We start from the raw sequence: 17,100 nt of genomic DNA, 5'->3' as shown, positions 1-17,100 counted from the left end.
TTTTGTAAATTATCAATTGTGAACAAAATGTAAATATATGATGTTTTGTTTTTAAAAGTTGATTAAATTCAGCCAAATAAAAAAATAAAAATAAAAAAATATTTTTGCTATTCGGTTCACACGCAATAAAAAATGAAATGTTGCACAACACAAAAGACACCTTTATCCCCGACAGGCACAGCATGTGTGCTGCGAGGCACCTTCGCCAGTGTGTTGAGACTCCCACACTTCACCAAGGTTCTAGAGTGTGAAGGTGTCCTGTCTGGACCATGCTTACTATCCTCTATCGGCAGCACTTACCTATCTGCCCCGGAAGCTCACCGACCGCGTCGGTCAGGAAACAAACAGGAGGTACTTGGCCGAGGGTTCAGCCCCCCAGCAGGGCAGTTGCACTGCCTTTGCCGAGGTTTGGGCCCAGGACCGGAGGGAAGGATCAGGTTCAGCCGGCAGTCGCCACCTCCCCGCTTCATGTGTGCTGCAACAGCCTGAGCCCAGAATGTACCTTTGGACCTTACTTAATGAGTGCAAGGGTGGAGAAGCGGGCACAGCAGAGGTGGAGGGGGTGATTGGGGAATGAAGGGTAGGCCGAGAGCACCGGCGAGAAGGAATTCTCCGCGTGTACAGAGTGCACGGGAGGAGTGGGATCTTAAAACAATAAGATCAAAGTTCACATCGATCGATTCCCATTGTGGGTTAAGTGAGGGCTGATGTTTCGTCCCCTTTTCTGCTTTTCTGCACTGTCAGCGGAAGTGAACAGTGATCTCCCTTCCCAGCATCCACCTTGCTACTGCCCCTGATAAAGGACACAAACATTGGAAAGCCCCAAAACCCATTTGCAGCGAAGAACAACTAAATGCCTCATTAAGAGCAGTGCGGGTGTATGGTCGGAATACCGCCGGCAGTAATCCCGCAAAACTCCGAGGTTACCAATTATATATTTTTTTCAAAACGTTTCTATCCATTGCCACCCTCAGTTTGTGATGGACAAACATAGTTTACAGCAGTGGTTGAAAGAGCATTACCAGGGTGCAAATTGTCAATTTGCAAGCTACTAGCCAGCCATAAAAAGTCACTCGATCACCTCAAGTCTATAAATGCAGACAGCACATCATTTCTTACACAAAAGTCAATTACCACTAGCCAATGGCTAGTGTCGAGTGCACATTGTGCACCCTGCCACTACTGTACATTTTGTAATGCCCAGCATCCTGTCCCTTGTATGCATTACAGTGGTAAGGCGGCAAGAGGGTAGAAATTAGAGATGCCCACTTGTTCACCCTTGTGGCTCTACCTTCTTTACCGAAAAAAAGTGTAAAGAAAATAAAGGAACTTTTTATAATTTTTTTACTTACGCCTCTGGGGTGCAGGTACAATTTTCCAGATTGTCATGGTGAAACCCCCAACTCTCTAGTGTCATTGCCAGGGAATACCACCAGAGGAAGTACCCCTAATTTGGAATGGAGTGGGTGCTAAAACAGGCTCTATTTGGCAAATACGGTTGGATTCACCATTGCCCCCTAACTCCTAATGAGGGCTGTCAGTGTTATGGAAGCACTCGACAAGTTTCTATGTCACCTGAATATGCGACCGGTGGTTAGCTGTAATGCACCCCAAGTGCAAAGGGGGCCACGCGGGGCATAAGGAGACTGAAGGGCTATTGCGCTATGGAAGTAGCACACTCATTCAGTGTGTCTCTTGAACATCCACATCAATTTTGATCGAAGCAGGAAAGTGTTGCACTAACGGGAATGGGGCCCACTTTCCGGATAGCTCCAGAACACCACAGTCCGGGTTGCTGTGTTGTCCCTAGCTACTGCCAGGGGCGCAGGACAGCAGGAACAATATGGAACACTGCACTAGTATGCCATCTTGCATGAGCAAAAGCGTCAGACTAGTGACACACCATTACAGGGCCTGAATATGTCCCCTGCCAGTTACGTGTTATGGAACTAATTCAAACGGCCTCTTCGGGAGGCAATGTGGCGGCCACTTACCTTTAACCTCTAAGAGGAGCCTCTAGAGAAATCCTTCCTGTTATGAACATGGTGTTCGCCTTCGGCTGTTATTTCCTCCCCTTTTTCAAGGCACCCATTCACAATGGCCCTCATTACGACCCTGGCGGAAATCGAAAAACGATGGCGGAAATGCAATACCGCCATCGAATAGCGCTCGGTGCGACTATGACCCGTCACCGCAAAGTACGATGCCATTAGCGACACCGTAGTGAACGCCAACGCTAACTGCACCAAGTACGCGCGCGCGCGCCATGCCAAACCGTAAATACCACCATGGCGCAAGGGTACGCGAATTCCGACCCTAGCGGACATGTACCTAACGCCATCAAGCACGGCGGAAAGTACCATTCCGCCATGGTGAGAAGTACGGCATCGCGAATCAACCGTAAACGGCCCCACTGAGTGCCTGTACACCGCTCCCTGGCCACATAGTACAACTCCCCGTAGGTGCAATGAAGTCACAATGCAACCAGTGAAATGTACAAGTCACCCATGCATGCCAACGAACAAAAGAATCTCAAGAGGGGCCAATGGGAGCTGCAGGGCACAGATGGCACGAATACAGAAGCCATTCCAATGGACATGACCTCAGTCCCCCACCAAGAAACGCACGCAAACACAGGCACCTGTGACCAGCAATATTCTGAAAATCACATCATTCCACCAGTCCACCTGGCTGACCGGCATCTGTTACACAAAACCTAATCCCCCGCCCCTGAGCATGACATCATTCAAACAGTCATATTGGCAGCCCTCATCCCTGACCTCACTGGGCTTCGTAGGCAAACGCGCCCAGCACAGTACCACGCAACTATACTCCGAAGCTGGAACCCAATGCAGATCTCCTCACAATACATCGCTCCCCAAATAGGAATATGCCACATCACTTGCAAAGAAGAACGCTACACGGCCCATATCAGAATAGAAATTTAATGCACAACAAATTCACCAAGCCCATACAGCCATTAGGCCATGAACTCCAAAACACATTTCACCATTGTGGGCTGCATCCGCAAGAAATGACCAGCTACTTCTTGTGTGACGCCCTGTTCCTTCATGGTACACAGGGCCACATTCTCGTACGAAAAGGCAACATGGAAGCGCACAGAACCGCAGGGCCGTCCCAATGGGGAGGCACTAGTCCAGCTGAAAGGCCGAAATGTTGCTCCGAGCCACTAGTACTGCGTAAGGGCATGTGGCCCATTGGCGATCGTCCCATAAGATCGTAATGCTGCTCCACTGATTAACACGAAGCAGCAGGTGTCGGGAGTAAAAGCCATCTGCAGGAGTGGCATACAGATGGCAGTGGCAAAAGGGGAGGAGATACCTGTCAACCAAAAGAAAAGAAAAAGAATAGAATGGCCATCAGAACTACATTCGAACAACTCACTTCAATGATCACACTAAATCCACAGCCATATGCATGCTAGCACACTCCAAAGGATCATCACCACCCCAAAACCACTTGCGACTCATAACTATCTATATCGAGGTGAAAACACCATCACAAACGAGTGTACCTGTGCATGCGTCTGTGAAAACAGAATCCATCAGATGGGATTGGTAACGTGCATGGACACAAGTGTCTGAAGGCGCGTCGAGACAGGGAGGGCTCAACAAGGCCAGATAGACGATGGTCCCACTATGGCAGCCCTGCATCACATAGCGCAGGGGAGGCGGACAGATTCCAAGAAGCCCTGTACATGGCAAACTCTGTATCAAATCATCTGTCCATGCATCCATTCATCATTCCCTCATCCCGTAATGATAACGCCTGTTTCCATACTCATATAACATGTGAGAATTCCATTGAGTCTGTGCGTTATGCAGCCTGCAAAATCCACTGTGCCCCAGCCCGTAATTCCAGTGTTGTGAAGTAACATGTATTTGGGAACGTCCGGCCTCATCGTCCACTTCGCTATTGCGCATCCCAAACTATTCATATCAATCATTGCATCCTCGCCATGGCCCCTGTCCCAAGGACATTGAACAATAGAACGTTATATTTGCAGTCAGACCTGTGGGCATCTCCTCGCCGCTAGCTGATAACCGAAAGCGCCGCCCTTCGAATTCCTCATTTGCAACATCACGTCGAAAAGGCATCTGTGGCCGCTTGAAATCACAAATTAATCCATCTAGTGCGGCTGTGTGTGAAAATGGCAACTGCCTTCACTCACAAATGGGACGCCCCGCCTGTCGTTGCAACTCGGTACAGTGATGCATGAGGGTCCACCGTTACTCGAGTACTACGTTCCACTGACCCTTCACAAGTCTGTTCGCGACTGCAAAGATTGTATGTGAAACAATGGGACCATAGCCGAATGAACATATCAACCAATGTTACACGGCCATCGGGTACAAATACATGATTGTAATAGCAAGATGCCATTCCTCGAATTGCAGCGTTGTGTGCGGGACGTGCTCGGCCAAAGGGGAGAGCAGCTTGCACAGGTGGAATGAATCACCACAGGTGGAGGCCATACAGCCTGAAAACACATAAATTGCACACCCAGTCTCCTCCCACAACCACACCCACTCCGAAATGCTACCGGCAGGACTCGCGATGTTGGCCCTGGGGGACCTGATAGCACTGCAAGTACTCCAACTCCAAGAAGAAGACGAACACCAACTACAACCGGCCGCACAGAGGAGACGCAGGAGGAGGAGGGCAAGGCAGGGCCAGCAAGGGCCGCCAGCACAGCCACTACCACCACGCAGGCAGCCCGCAATCCCACGCCTCCGAGCACATCCGTTCAACCTCACTGATGAGCAGATCCACACCCTCTACCGTTTGGACCGGGACACCAAAGCCGCCATTGTGGACATGACACAGGCTGACCTTGTCAGCATGATAGATAGCCCAACCGCCATCCCACCCCTACTGAAGGTGGTGTCTGTACTCCACTTCCTGGCCACAGGCACCTACCAGCACACAGTCGGACAGTTGCATGGCATTTCTCAGCCACTGTTCTCACGGACACTATTGCAAGTGCTCGATGCCCTCCTGCAGCACGCAGGCGACTACATCTCTCTACCACGCTCGGAGCAGGAAATTACCAACACAAAAGTGGGATTCCATGCACTTGGCGGCATACCGGGTTGCCTTGGTGCCATCGACTGCACCCATGTGGAATTGGTCGTCCCACATGCCATGGAGGCCCAGTACCGCAACCGAAAACAATTTCATTCTCTGAATGTACAAATGGTGTGTGACTCCAACAGGATCATTACACATTGTTGTGCCCGATTCCCTGGATCAACCCATGATTCTATGGTCTTGAGGAACTCAACAATACCTCGCTACATGGAGCGACACGCAGGGTACAGATCCTGGCTACTCGGTGAGTCTCATTTCATGCATGATGATGTGGGGTATGTGATGCGGCAATGACCTGGCAGGAAGGGGGGGGGGGGTGCGTACGTAGCAATGGCATTCCACATAATTCGTTTATCGTCCACATACAGGTGATGCCGGATATCCACTGAAGAGATGGCTCCTCACACCAGTCCGGAACCCACGGGACCAGCATGAGGAGGACTACAACCATGCCCACTCACGTACCCGTGTAGTCATAGAACAGGTATTCGGCCTACTGAAGACTCGTTTCCGGTGCCTCAGCAGGTCTGGCGGGGCACTCCTGTACCGCCATGAGAAGGTTGCAAAGATGGTGATGGCATGTGTCATGCTACACAACATGTGCGTACGTAGAAATGTGCCCATGCCCCCTGACGCAGAACTGCAAGCACCTGAAGATGGTCATGATGAGGGTGGGGATGTGGCAGCACCTCAAGGAGTCCGCGAGGCACAGGAGGGCCGTGACATTCGTCAGCATCTCATTGATGCATGCTTCTAGCACTCACGCCTGGTGGCTGATACATGGACACGGGACTCGTGGCACTGTGTGTGTCTGGTACATGCACAATATGGACTGTACGCCTATGATGGCCTAGTACACAAAGATCATTGTCCACACATCTCATTGGTTGATCGTGCATTGTTTATGGCATATGTGATATCATGTTGAACACCCTATCGACCCGCCACCCAAGTGAGCCCAACACACCCCCTCCACCCTCCTACCTCCCCCCCGAACACCAGTGTCCAAAGATGCTCATTGTCAGTGGGCAGTCGCTATTGCAAGCCCCCTCTGCGGGTATCAGGGGCACCCCTGCCTGTGGAGCGCAGGTTCCTCCCAGATCTACGTTGGGGGCTGCCCTGGACGGAACTTGCAACGGATGATGTCTCTGCCTGCTCACGTCCATGCATGTCCCTAAGGGTTTGTGAGAGCTCAGTGAGCACACGGCGCACTGCGGCAAGTTCGGCACATACGTCTTTGGACGTCGCATGCAGTTCCCCCCTCAGGCTCTCGGTGCTTCTCTCCATTTGGACTCTCAGGCTCTCGGTGCTACTCTCCATTTGTACTCTCAGGCACTCGGTGCTACTCTCCATTTGGACTCTCAGGCTCTCGGTGCTACTCTCCATTTGTGCCCTTAGTGTCTCTGTACTTCTCTCCATTTCTGCCCTAAGTGTCTCAGTTGATGTTTCTATGTCTGCCTTAGTGCCCCCACATTCATCGGCATGGTCCTTGAGGAGCGTGGCCAGTTGCTGCTGTTGCACGATTAACTGGTCGAGGGACTGTTGCCTCTGCTGGGCCATGGCCATTTGCGGTGGTGTCACAGAGTGGCTGTTCGCCTCATGTTGCCCTGCCACAGGGCTTGTGGGGGATGGCCAGTCGTCGTCTTGTGGGTGCCCCTGCGTGGTATCCTCATGGTGTACGGGATGGAACAGACAGGGGGATTGGGACAGGTCATGGATGGATCTGACTTCGACATCCCCGTCTTCTGTGTCGGAGCATGCTGCCATTAATGGGGTGTCACCTATGGTGCTGCTGCCACCAGAGGCAGTGCCTTCTGTGGCATCCATTGGGGGGACCTGTGGTGCTGCTGTTGTGGGCATGCTGGCTGCTGGGGTGCCTGTTGATGTTCCCTCCTCTGTGCTGCCACTTGATTTGTGCTGCTGCCGTGTCTTGATGCGTGCAGCTGAGGTGGAGGGTCTTTGGCCGTTGGTCTTGGCCCTCTTTGCAGGTGTGCTGGTAGGGGTGTCCTGAAGCTCGTCGTTTGGATCGGACCCTGTGGTGGAGTAAAGGAGGGCGAGCGTTATTAATGGGTCTGTGGGAATTGGAATGGCAATGTATCACATGCATTGGGGTGGTACCTGAGGGTGATTTGGGTCGGGGCCTTGGAGGTGCTTTCATTTGTGTGTGGAGTGAGGGTGCAGTTGTTTGGCAGCCTGCAGTTAGGGTGTGCCTGCTGCACGTGTAGTGGGTGTTTTTGGGGTTTTTAATTATTTATGTATTTATTGTGAGTTTTAAAGTGCGCTATCAGGCCAATGTGTGTGGACGTTCTCCTGGCCATGTGTTGCTGTTGCGCTATGTGGACACATGTGATTCACATGATTGGACATTGTGGATTTGGCATGGTTTTATTTGGGCCACCTACCGGATTCTCCGGATGTCTGCACTCCTTTCTCCATCCCTCCGACTCCCTCTATGCTCTCCATTCCAATGGTGGAGGCACAGATTTCTTCCCAGGGGGTCAACTTGATGGGTGATTCCGATCCTCCCCCGGTGGCTGTGGCAATGTTGCGGTTGGCAGAAAGTATGCTACGGACGCGTATCCGCAGGTCGTCCCATCGCTTTCTGCATTGCTGTGGGTTGCGGGGTGCGGTCCCCACCGCACTTACCCGCTGTGCCACCAGGGCCCATATGGCCTTCTTGTTCGCAAGTGCCGTCCTGGTCATTTGCGTGGAGAAGACGGCGGCGGCATTCTCCTGGAGGGTCTCTGTGAGCACGGTGAGTTCCTCACGGGAGAAGTGGACCTGCCGCTTGCGGTCCCACGCTTTCTTCGCTACTTTTCCCATTTTTCTTGGTTTCACTAGGGTGGATGACGGGTTGGGATGTGTCTCAGGGTAGTGTTTTTAGTGGTTGTGTGGATTTTGTGGTTTTATAGGTGTACGGCGTGTTGTTTCCCGTTCCGGGCCCATGTTTTTACTTCCGTTTCCGTATATTTACGGTCACCGTACTTTCCGGTTGGCGCTCACTGCGGTGTCCGCTAAGATGGGTGGCGGTATTGCACCTAGGGCGCCGTACGGCGGCGGTGTGGGCCGTTTTGGGGTCATTTCCGCCATCGCGGACTTTGCACTTCCGCCATGCCGTGGTGCTCGTGCCCGATGGGTCGGAATGGGCCGCACTTTGCTCCATCGTGCAATGGCGGAAACGCTATTTACGCTGTGGCGGTCCGGTCAGTCACTTTCCGCCAGGGTCGTAATGAGGGCCAATGGGCTCTGTTGCGGGGGGAGAACATGGATGCATTGTTGGATGTTAGAGTGTACCATTACAGCGGAGCGGTTTGCCCCATTCCAGCCGCTGCACTCCGAGGGCTACAGCGGCAGGTAGAACGTTAGCCATTTCAAATCCTTCAGTCCATACACAGAATGCCCTCACGTCCCTTGTACCTTCACCCACATTCAGTGACGCCAGCGGCCCGTCCAGAGAAAGAAAAATTGCCACCTCCCCACCCCTGCGCCGCCGATGAATGCCGTGGGGAGGGTGCACAACTGGACGAAGCAAAAGCATCAGCACCCTTTACTAATGAACACCACCCCACTCCGGAGAAGGGGGGTAATCGCCTCAGTAGGGTGCTGATGGCATCAGCAACCTATTGTTATTAAATGTGCCACGCTCCCGCGCTGGAAAGCCCATTGCCATCACAAGAGTGGGGCACATTTAATTTCAAGCGAGCGCCTGCCGTGCCTTTTCCCACCACGCCAGCTCGAGGGAGCCTTTGAAAGACTCCCCAGAGGTGGCGTGGCAGGAGGGCTAATGGCACCCGGGCAGTCGCACCAGCCAGTGAAAGAAAACTTGCCACCTTCCCACCCCTGCGCGCCAGTGGGGAGGGTGCACAATTGGATAAGGTTGCCAATACGAAAGCATCAGCACCCTTTTCTAATGAACACTGTCCCACTCTTGAGCGGGAGGGTAATCACCTCAATAGAGTGCTGATGCAAAAGCATCAGCAACCTATTGATATTAAATGTGCCACTCTCCTGCACTGAAAAGCTGAGTGCCAGCTCTACAGCAGGCACATTTCATTTCAATAGGGCGCCTGCCATGTCTTTTCCCACCACGCCAGCTCGGGGGAGCCCGGGCAGGCCTGCCTTGAGGCCAGCCATGCCTACATTGCACGAGGACACAATCACACCCATACCACGAGTTTTTGGGAGCATCAGAGACACAGAGAAGGGAAATAGAAGGAGAAAGTGACACTGCAATATGAGACGAAGAGGAAGAGCTATATAGAGAAATGTCAAGGGAAATGTGGGGACACAAAGATGGGGAAGCCACCATGTAAGGATATTATGAGGCAGCTGCAATGAGGCATCAATCAGTCAGCAGGTTTAAGCTCTTCATTAACATATGTGTAGCAGACACCATCCATACAGCAGAGCTGCACCAATTCCCCAACGCATCTGACATTTTCCCCAGGTTCCATAATTCTCACACACCTTCATTGTAATCTCATGCCATACATCTCCCAGTGTGTCTTGTGAAGGAGTGAAGGCAGACCACTGTTGGACAGACCTTCAGTTTTCTACACAGACCTGCAGTCCGCTTTTGATTTTCACAGAACTTTTCCACAAAAACACTGCGCAGGCGCAGAGCGCGGCGCGGTGTGCGAAGCAGTGTGTCTTGTGTCTGGTGGCGGGTGTCGGGAGTTGGAGCGGCAAGGCTCTGTCCCCGCGGAACTGAGAGCATTTTCATCTTTTCATCTTTCATCGTATCCCGCTTCCACTCCGCCCGTATACAGGGCACCACTTTCCCCCTGTGAGGACGACATCAGTCGGCGACTACGGAGCAGTAAATTACTACTGGACCAGCAGGACCTTCTCCAAGCGAACGGGAAAGTTCGCAAGACTGGAAAGGGTCCTCTCAAAACTACTGCCTTTGAAAGCCCTACAAATGCTAGCACCTTCCCTCCGGCACCTCAACGGTCTCTGAAATCACAGACCCGGCCGGCGGGCCTAGGTGTGTCAAAGGACTTAAAGGATTCAAAGCAGCTGTCATGCCTGCGCCATGGGCGCATACATTGGCGATCAATATGGACTAATTGTTATTCATTTATCTACAGAAAACTCTTGGATCAACCGCTATTCACTTTTTGGATCTTATTTCCCATTTGCGAGACTTTGGTGCTTTTTTATTTTTCCCAACAAACTACACTTACCACAATGCACTTGGCTATAACTATCTATTCCTGGTCATTCCTATTCGTCATCATCGGAACTACAATCCCCAGAAGCCCTAGGGATCAGCTCTGCTTCCACCAGCTCAGGAACAGAGAGGGAGGAGGCAGATTGTATGCAGGTGTGCTGATCCAGGTGCGGCCAATTAGCTTGCCTCTGTGCTGGGCAGGGCGGTATAAAAGCTGCTGCCTGCAGGGGCTCAGTCTCTTGCATTAAGAGTCCTTCCAGCACCTTCTTGCTTGGAGCTACATATTGTTGTATGCTGTTCCTGCTTACTCCTGTCTTTGATCCAGTGCCCTGCCGGGCTTTCTGCATTGCAGCCGATCACGCTCTGCTGCCTTCTACCTTCCGCCCTGGCCCTTCCGGGCTCCAGCCGTGCAGCCGATCACGCTCTGCTGCCTTCGACCTTCCGCCCTGGCCCCTCTGGGCTCTCTGCCTCAGTCCTGCTCCACTGGGCACCCTGACTTGCAGCCTGCTACACCCTGCTGCCTACAGCCCTAGCCATGTGGGCTCCCTGCCTCAGCCCTGCTCCTCTGGGCGTCCTGCCTTACAGCCTGCTACACCCTGCTGCCTACAGCCCTAGCCTTTTTGGGCTCCCTGTCTCACAGCCCTACTCCTCTGGGCGTCCTGCCTTGCAGCCTGCTACACCCTGCTGCCTACAGCCCTAGTCTTTTGGGCTCCCTGCCTTGCAGTCTGCATCTCTCCGCTGATTACAGCCCTTGTCCTCTGGAACCCCTGTCTTGCAGCTTGCTACACCCCTCTGCCTTCAGCCCTTGTCTTTTGGGCTCCTTGCCTACAGCCCTTGTCCTTTGGGCTCCTTGCCTTGCAGCCTGCTTCACTCCGCTGCCTACAGCCCTTTTCCTCTGGGCTCCCTTTCTTACAGCCCTGCTCCTTTGGGCTTGCTCCTTGCCACCCTGCTCCTCTGAGCTCTCTACCTTGCACCCTACAGTCCTCTGCAATCCACAACAGTTTACCTGCATTTATTACTTTCAGCCCCCTGTTTCCTGACTGCTGCTCCTTTGCTTTCTTCCTCGTTTTCAACCCTCAGTTCTTTATCCCTGTCCAATTCAGTTATACTGCTTTCCTTTCATTCCCTTCTGCTAGTTTGCTCATTGACTTCCCTTTTCCTAGATTTGTCTGTTATTGTCTTCTCTTGTATCGTTTGTAGACCCATTTGTACAGGGCTTGTCTGTTGGTTTCCGGCAGGCAACCTCTGCCCCTTCCCTTGTCTAGTTTCTGTGTTACAGACACCCACAGCTGTTGTTCCCAGCCACGAGCAAACAGCGTGGACCTCTGTTATAGCAAACTGTGCAGAAGGCTAGAATTTTTCCTAAGGTCCGTGGAACACTCTTCCCCATATCTGCATACACCCCAAGAGGGAATCCATTCTGTTGTACCTTATTTCCTTGCTACACTTGCCTACTCTTTGTTCTCTTTTACTTTCAGCTGTGTGTGTACTTATCTGTCCACCTTACTTCGGCACAACCACCCAAACCCTACCTGGGTGCCCTGTGCCACTCTTAACAGAGTGCCATCCGTGACATCAGCACCCTCCAGGGCCAAAGGAGGTGGAGGGCGTTGCCTTACCTGCTGCAAAGGAGATCGATCCAACTAACTCACCGCCAAGATCCTCACGCCTACCAGCGCCCAGCCCGATTACCGTTTCGACGAGCGATTCCTCGCCGGAGACTGTCGGAGGACGATAACGGCAGGGATCTAAAAGGCCGGGTGGGGTGACTGAAAATCAGCTGCGCACAAGCCCTTACTTAAATACACAGCTCCATTCTTCGGCGCGCCCTAACTCGCCATCGCAGGCGGACAACACCAGCGACCAGGAGGACCCGATGGACCCTATGGACTACGACGCACCGCTGGGCGACACAAGAGGCTAAAACAACAGCCGAGGAATATCGATTACAGCCCAAATTCATTGCAGCCGAACGCATCACACAGGCCTGCCAAAACGGGCGTATCATCACAGGTCGAAAGCCGTCCCCCGGAAAATCAGTGCTATCGACTCTTGGGACACCGAAACTGAAACTGAAGACCAGGTGTTCTCACCTAATGACCAGCTGGATGTGCCTTCTGTGGGCAAAGTGAGTCATGCGGCAAATTTCACGTATCATGACCCAGAACTTGACCTTCGAGTTTGCCTAGATCAGACGGCGGCTGACGCAGTGGCCAGCGGAGGAGCAGACCCTCACCGGGGCTTGGCTCTCCATACTGTAAACTCAAATCTGACCGCAGGTAGCCTCTCAGAACTAAGCGAAGTCCATCAGAGGATTTCAGAGTCTCCTGGCGTACCTGCCAAGAAGATAATCCTGGCACCTAAGATCATGTTTACCAACAGAGCTCTCAACCCAAAAACAACGCTGGGAAAGCTGCCCTTAAAGAAACAGAGGAAAGCTACCCTCAAACCGCAGAGGGGCCAAAAGGGCTGCCTAGCTCCGCTGATCTCATCTTCCCTGAAAGAATATTTTATCAAACAGCACAAAAGAAAATTAGGCCAAGAGCCTGAGCTGTCGGATGCAGAAATCCTAGAGACTATACAAGACCACTCTCCACTGACCAAAGCACGCAAAACGGACTCAAACCATTGTGGGCACCCCTCAAGTTCCAAATCGCCTCCTAAACCAGACCAAGCCCCGACTCTGAGACCAGAGATAGAGAGACCACCACTGCCAATAGTCCCCCGTATTGAAGTAAGACAATCTCATAACACGGAAACGGGAGCCGATTCCATTACAAGAGAAATCTTAAAAGATGGCCCGAGCTTGGACCAGAGGCCTACCATAGTACTTGCAAAATCTCCTGCTAGTGCAGGAATAGACAAGTCCAACCAAGAGCACCGTCTCACCCACAAGGCGGACCATTATGCATGGACCCGACTACATATTCAAGGGAACTCGAGTAGAACGTTGGAAGAAAGGCCACACAGCAGTCAAGAATCAACCTCTATCTCAGAAAGGAGGCTCTCCGAGAGATTTACGCCACTCCAAAGCGATAGAGGCCCAAATACACCCCTCAGAAACAGACGGCCAAGTGAAACACCGACTACGTCGGAAAAGGACACCCCCTCAAAAAAAAAAAAACAGACCTATTGTCTATTATGTCAGCATTCATGATAGCTTTAAACCCTTTCGGAAAGCTATATGAATCAATCCACGAGGCCCTCATAGACAATACAACAATGATCACCGAAATGAAGGACAAACTGACTTTCATTGAAGGGTACCTAACTGCCACTGAAAAGAACTCGAACAACGCATACTCAAAACTGGAAGAAAAAATAGAAAAGCTGTCTGAAGATTTTAAGAGCAGAAACAATTTACAGCATACTAGTGCATTGGCCATAAGTAAAGACTCACAGATCACTCAGAGCGAGCAGATCAAAGACTTGGCCCCAATATTTGCAAAAATGCCTTCAAAGCCAGCTTCAAAACTTGTTCCCCTGACTATTGCTTCTACATCCACAGGGAGTACCAAGCAGCGCAAAAAGTGTAATTTACCTACTGTGCTCCTACGCACCCAAGAAAATATATTAGAACCTTCTCTTTCACCAGGCCTCAATCAAGGGGTGAACTCCCAGTCGATCCAACGGCCCAAAAACAAAACGCAAACGCCGCCCGCTCAAGCTAACGTAATCATACTGATAACCAATGAAGACCCGGACTCCTCCTCAGAATTGCCTAGTTGCTGCAGGAGCAAATTTGCCACCTTCGCCAAAGACAGGAGCACCACTAAAGACAACGGAAAAAACTCTCATCACAGAAGTGGAGCATCACCCCCAAGTGGAAAATAAACGCAAGGCTGAGGATTTCGTAAATCACACCCAGCTGCCTCGTTCGAATTCTCCAAGCGTAGCACTAGAGGCATTAAGAAACCTAAAGAAAACACAAAAAACATCTATTCATGAATCTCCACGAACTAGTGACCCAAAACCAGATCGAAATTACAGTCATGGCAGACCACGACTTCCATCTCGAAATGAGGCTAAAAGACCTACGGTAGCCTGCCTAAGGAAAGAAATAAAGCTGGCAGGGGCGTCCCTCTTCAAACTGGAACAAACCTTGGCAAATAACAGTTACCTAGTTCTGAATCGAAGAACAGTCCTAAACATACTGGGGAAAGTCCACAAGCTTCGTCATCTAAGAACGGACGACTTGATAATTTTCGAACCCTACCACCGCGAGCACAGAGCTAAGGCGTACCTACACATAAGAAGCAAGGCATTGAGCGAACTTTCCCCTGAGCTCATAAAAGATCTGCACCGTTGGGGCCTAACATTACACCTGTTGCAGAAGCCCGATCTTGCCTCATCACATCGGGGTAGGGACACAAGGGAATCCTCGAGTCAGCGCAGAGACCAGTGCAGAGAAATGGACACGCTAAAGGACCCCAGAAGGCCCTCCAAGTCCCACCACGCCACCCACGCAATGAATTGGACAGACAACAACCATGAAACACCAAAAATCCCAAAAAGACACGCTGAAAGTACCCGGAAGGAAGCCCACATGGAAATAAAGGGGTCCTCTTCGAGGTTGGAACCGAACGAATCAGCTGCGTCCAAACTGTGGAGATGGATAGCCGACACCTTCTCCCGCAATCATAAGAATTAGCAATGATTGCAAGGCCCCGCACCTATGAAGACACACCCAGCCGGACCTCAGACCCACCTAAGCAAGAGCATCTTCCATATGGCATCATGGAACACTGGAGGCCACCGCCACTTAACTACACCGAGCAATGTAAATCTGAGCTCATTTGATCTGATATGCCTCCAAGAAACATGGCTCCTGGGAAAACCATCCATGGACGGATTTGCAATCAAAGTCTCGCCGCTTTCCAAGTCTATTTTGGGCCGTCCATCAGCAGGCCTACTGACGGCAATTCGCCTGGGTTCGGGGATTACACCAAAGGGGAAAATCGCAGAAGAGTATGGCATGCGAACTACACTGACCTCATGGTTCCATTAAGACCGAGCCCGTGACTCTTGGATAAACTCCGAATTGGGTATAATTAATTTGTATTGGAACCCGGTCAAAACAACCATCAAAGAATTCTGTATTCTGGTCGCCAACACAATCGACGACCAAACCGTCGACAGAGAAGTGCCAAACATCATAATATGCGGGGACCTGAATGCTAAATGCAGAGAAAATTCGGCCGACGACAAAGGCCTTATGACCACCTTGCGGATGGATGAAAGAGGACGAGCTTGGTCCGAACTTATGAAGACGAGAAAGTTCCACAATGTGTCGTCCCTCCAGGAGAAGAAAACCCAAATTCCAACGTGGGAAAGGCCAGGCTCGGCCGCCACCCTCGACTATATCTTCATTACGGAGGGTTTGATTCCATACTTCATTGACTTTGTAGTCACAAAAACAACTGAGAGTGATCATAATTTGCTTCATATGTCGTGGGAGGGAGGCTGCCCCGATAAAACTCCTCTACACTCCGACCATTGAGTCAAATTTAAACCAAAATCGACTATGCTTAACACTGGACAATGTTAAATCTTTCAAGGCCAATTTAATCACGAAATTTGCCCAAGCAAACAATGACACGCCAGAAGTTCGACCTGAATAACTAATTCTGCTGGCCCCTCATAAAGTGAGTTTCGCAGGCAAAAACCATAATCAGCAAACTCATAACCACACGTTCAACTTGGAGGTGGCGGAAAAACGACGGAAGTGAACAAGTTAAAAAAATTAGCATCAAGAGCAGAATCAACTGAAGCGTGGCCCATGTACCACTCCAAACACAAGCTTTACAAATCCTGGCTCAAGCAACAGAGGCAGAAGATATATCAAAATGATGCCGAAGCTATGCTACACACCTGGGCCTCAAGAAACACAAGAGACTTTTGGTTGTTGCTAAAGAGTATAAATGGACAGAAGGCAAATTCACTCTCAAACTCTGTCCCAGAACAAAAATGGATCTCGCATTTCACCGAGCTTTATCGACGACCTCTCAACTCATCTCCATCGCAATTCTCGTCGATAAATGCTCCATGGATCCACTTGTCGCATATCGAAGACATCCTGGAAGTTATCACAAACTTAAAATCATCCAGGGCCCCAGGACCTGACGGGTTGACTAACCTAGATCTCAAGAAATTCCTGCAAGCCTGGGCTCAAGCGATCGGCGAGCTATTCACCCACTGCCGAAAAACTAAACAAATTCCGAAACGTTGGACAGAGGCAGTCTTGGTACAAATTTTCAAAAAGGGGGAAAGAGAAAGCCCAAGAAACTATAGACCTATAGTTTTACTTGACATCATTGGTAAGATCTTCGCATCCCTGCTGCTACGACACTTTAAAGGCTGGGCCTGTACTTCCCCGGCAGCCGACATCTTTCAAACCGGCTTTCAAAAGGGCGCCGGTACAGCGATAAACTTGCTAATTTTGAACATCATTAAAGCAAAGGTGAAGAGTGGAGCACCTACGGTCCACATGGCAATGGTGGACCTTTCTTAGGCCTTTGACACTGTAGACCGTCAAAAACTATGGTCTAAACTAACTTCTTGGAAATGCCCGGGATCGATTCTTGACCCAATAATGGCACTTCACTCATCAACCTCGCTCTGAGTGCGCCTAAATCAGCAAGGGCTTCTCTCAGACCAGACTATCACGGAGCGTGGCGTAAAACAGGGCTTTCCTTTGGCTCCAGCCCTGTTTATTGCCTTTATTGGTGATTTTCAAGAATCTGAAAAAATGGTAAGATCCTTCCCACCAAAAGTTGGAACCTCCAAAGTGTCCAGACTATGGTACGCAGATGACA

General features: G+C 50.9%; 1 protein-coding gene across 2 annotated transcripts in view; it reads right to left on the bottom strand.

Moving 5' to 3' along the window:
• DDC (dopa decarboxylase) overlaps positions 1-17,100 on the bottom strand; it is a 917,411-nt gene that overhangs the window by 751,007 nt on the left and 149,304 nt on the right. Inside the window, exon 1 of one of the 2 annotated variants that reach the window (XM_069613412.1) lies at positions 301-661. The exons of the other annotated variant lie outside the window; for it this stretch is intronic. The gene's annotated coding sequence lies outside the window, so the exon portion shown is untranslated. Of the gene's footprint in view, positions 1-300; positions 662-17,100 lie in introns of those variants that run through there. 2 annotated transcript variants of the gene reach the window in all.

Source organism: Ambystoma mexicanum, chromosome 5p (genome assembly GCF_040938575.1).
Source record: "Ambystoma mexicanum isolate Mex_15411 chromosome 5p, UKY_AmexF1_1, whole genome shotgun sequence".
NCBI lineage: Eukaryota > Metazoa > Chordata > Amphibia > Caudata > Ambystomatidae > Ambystoma > Ambystoma mexicanum.
This window is presented reverse-complemented; position numbering and strand designations above follow the sequence as displayed.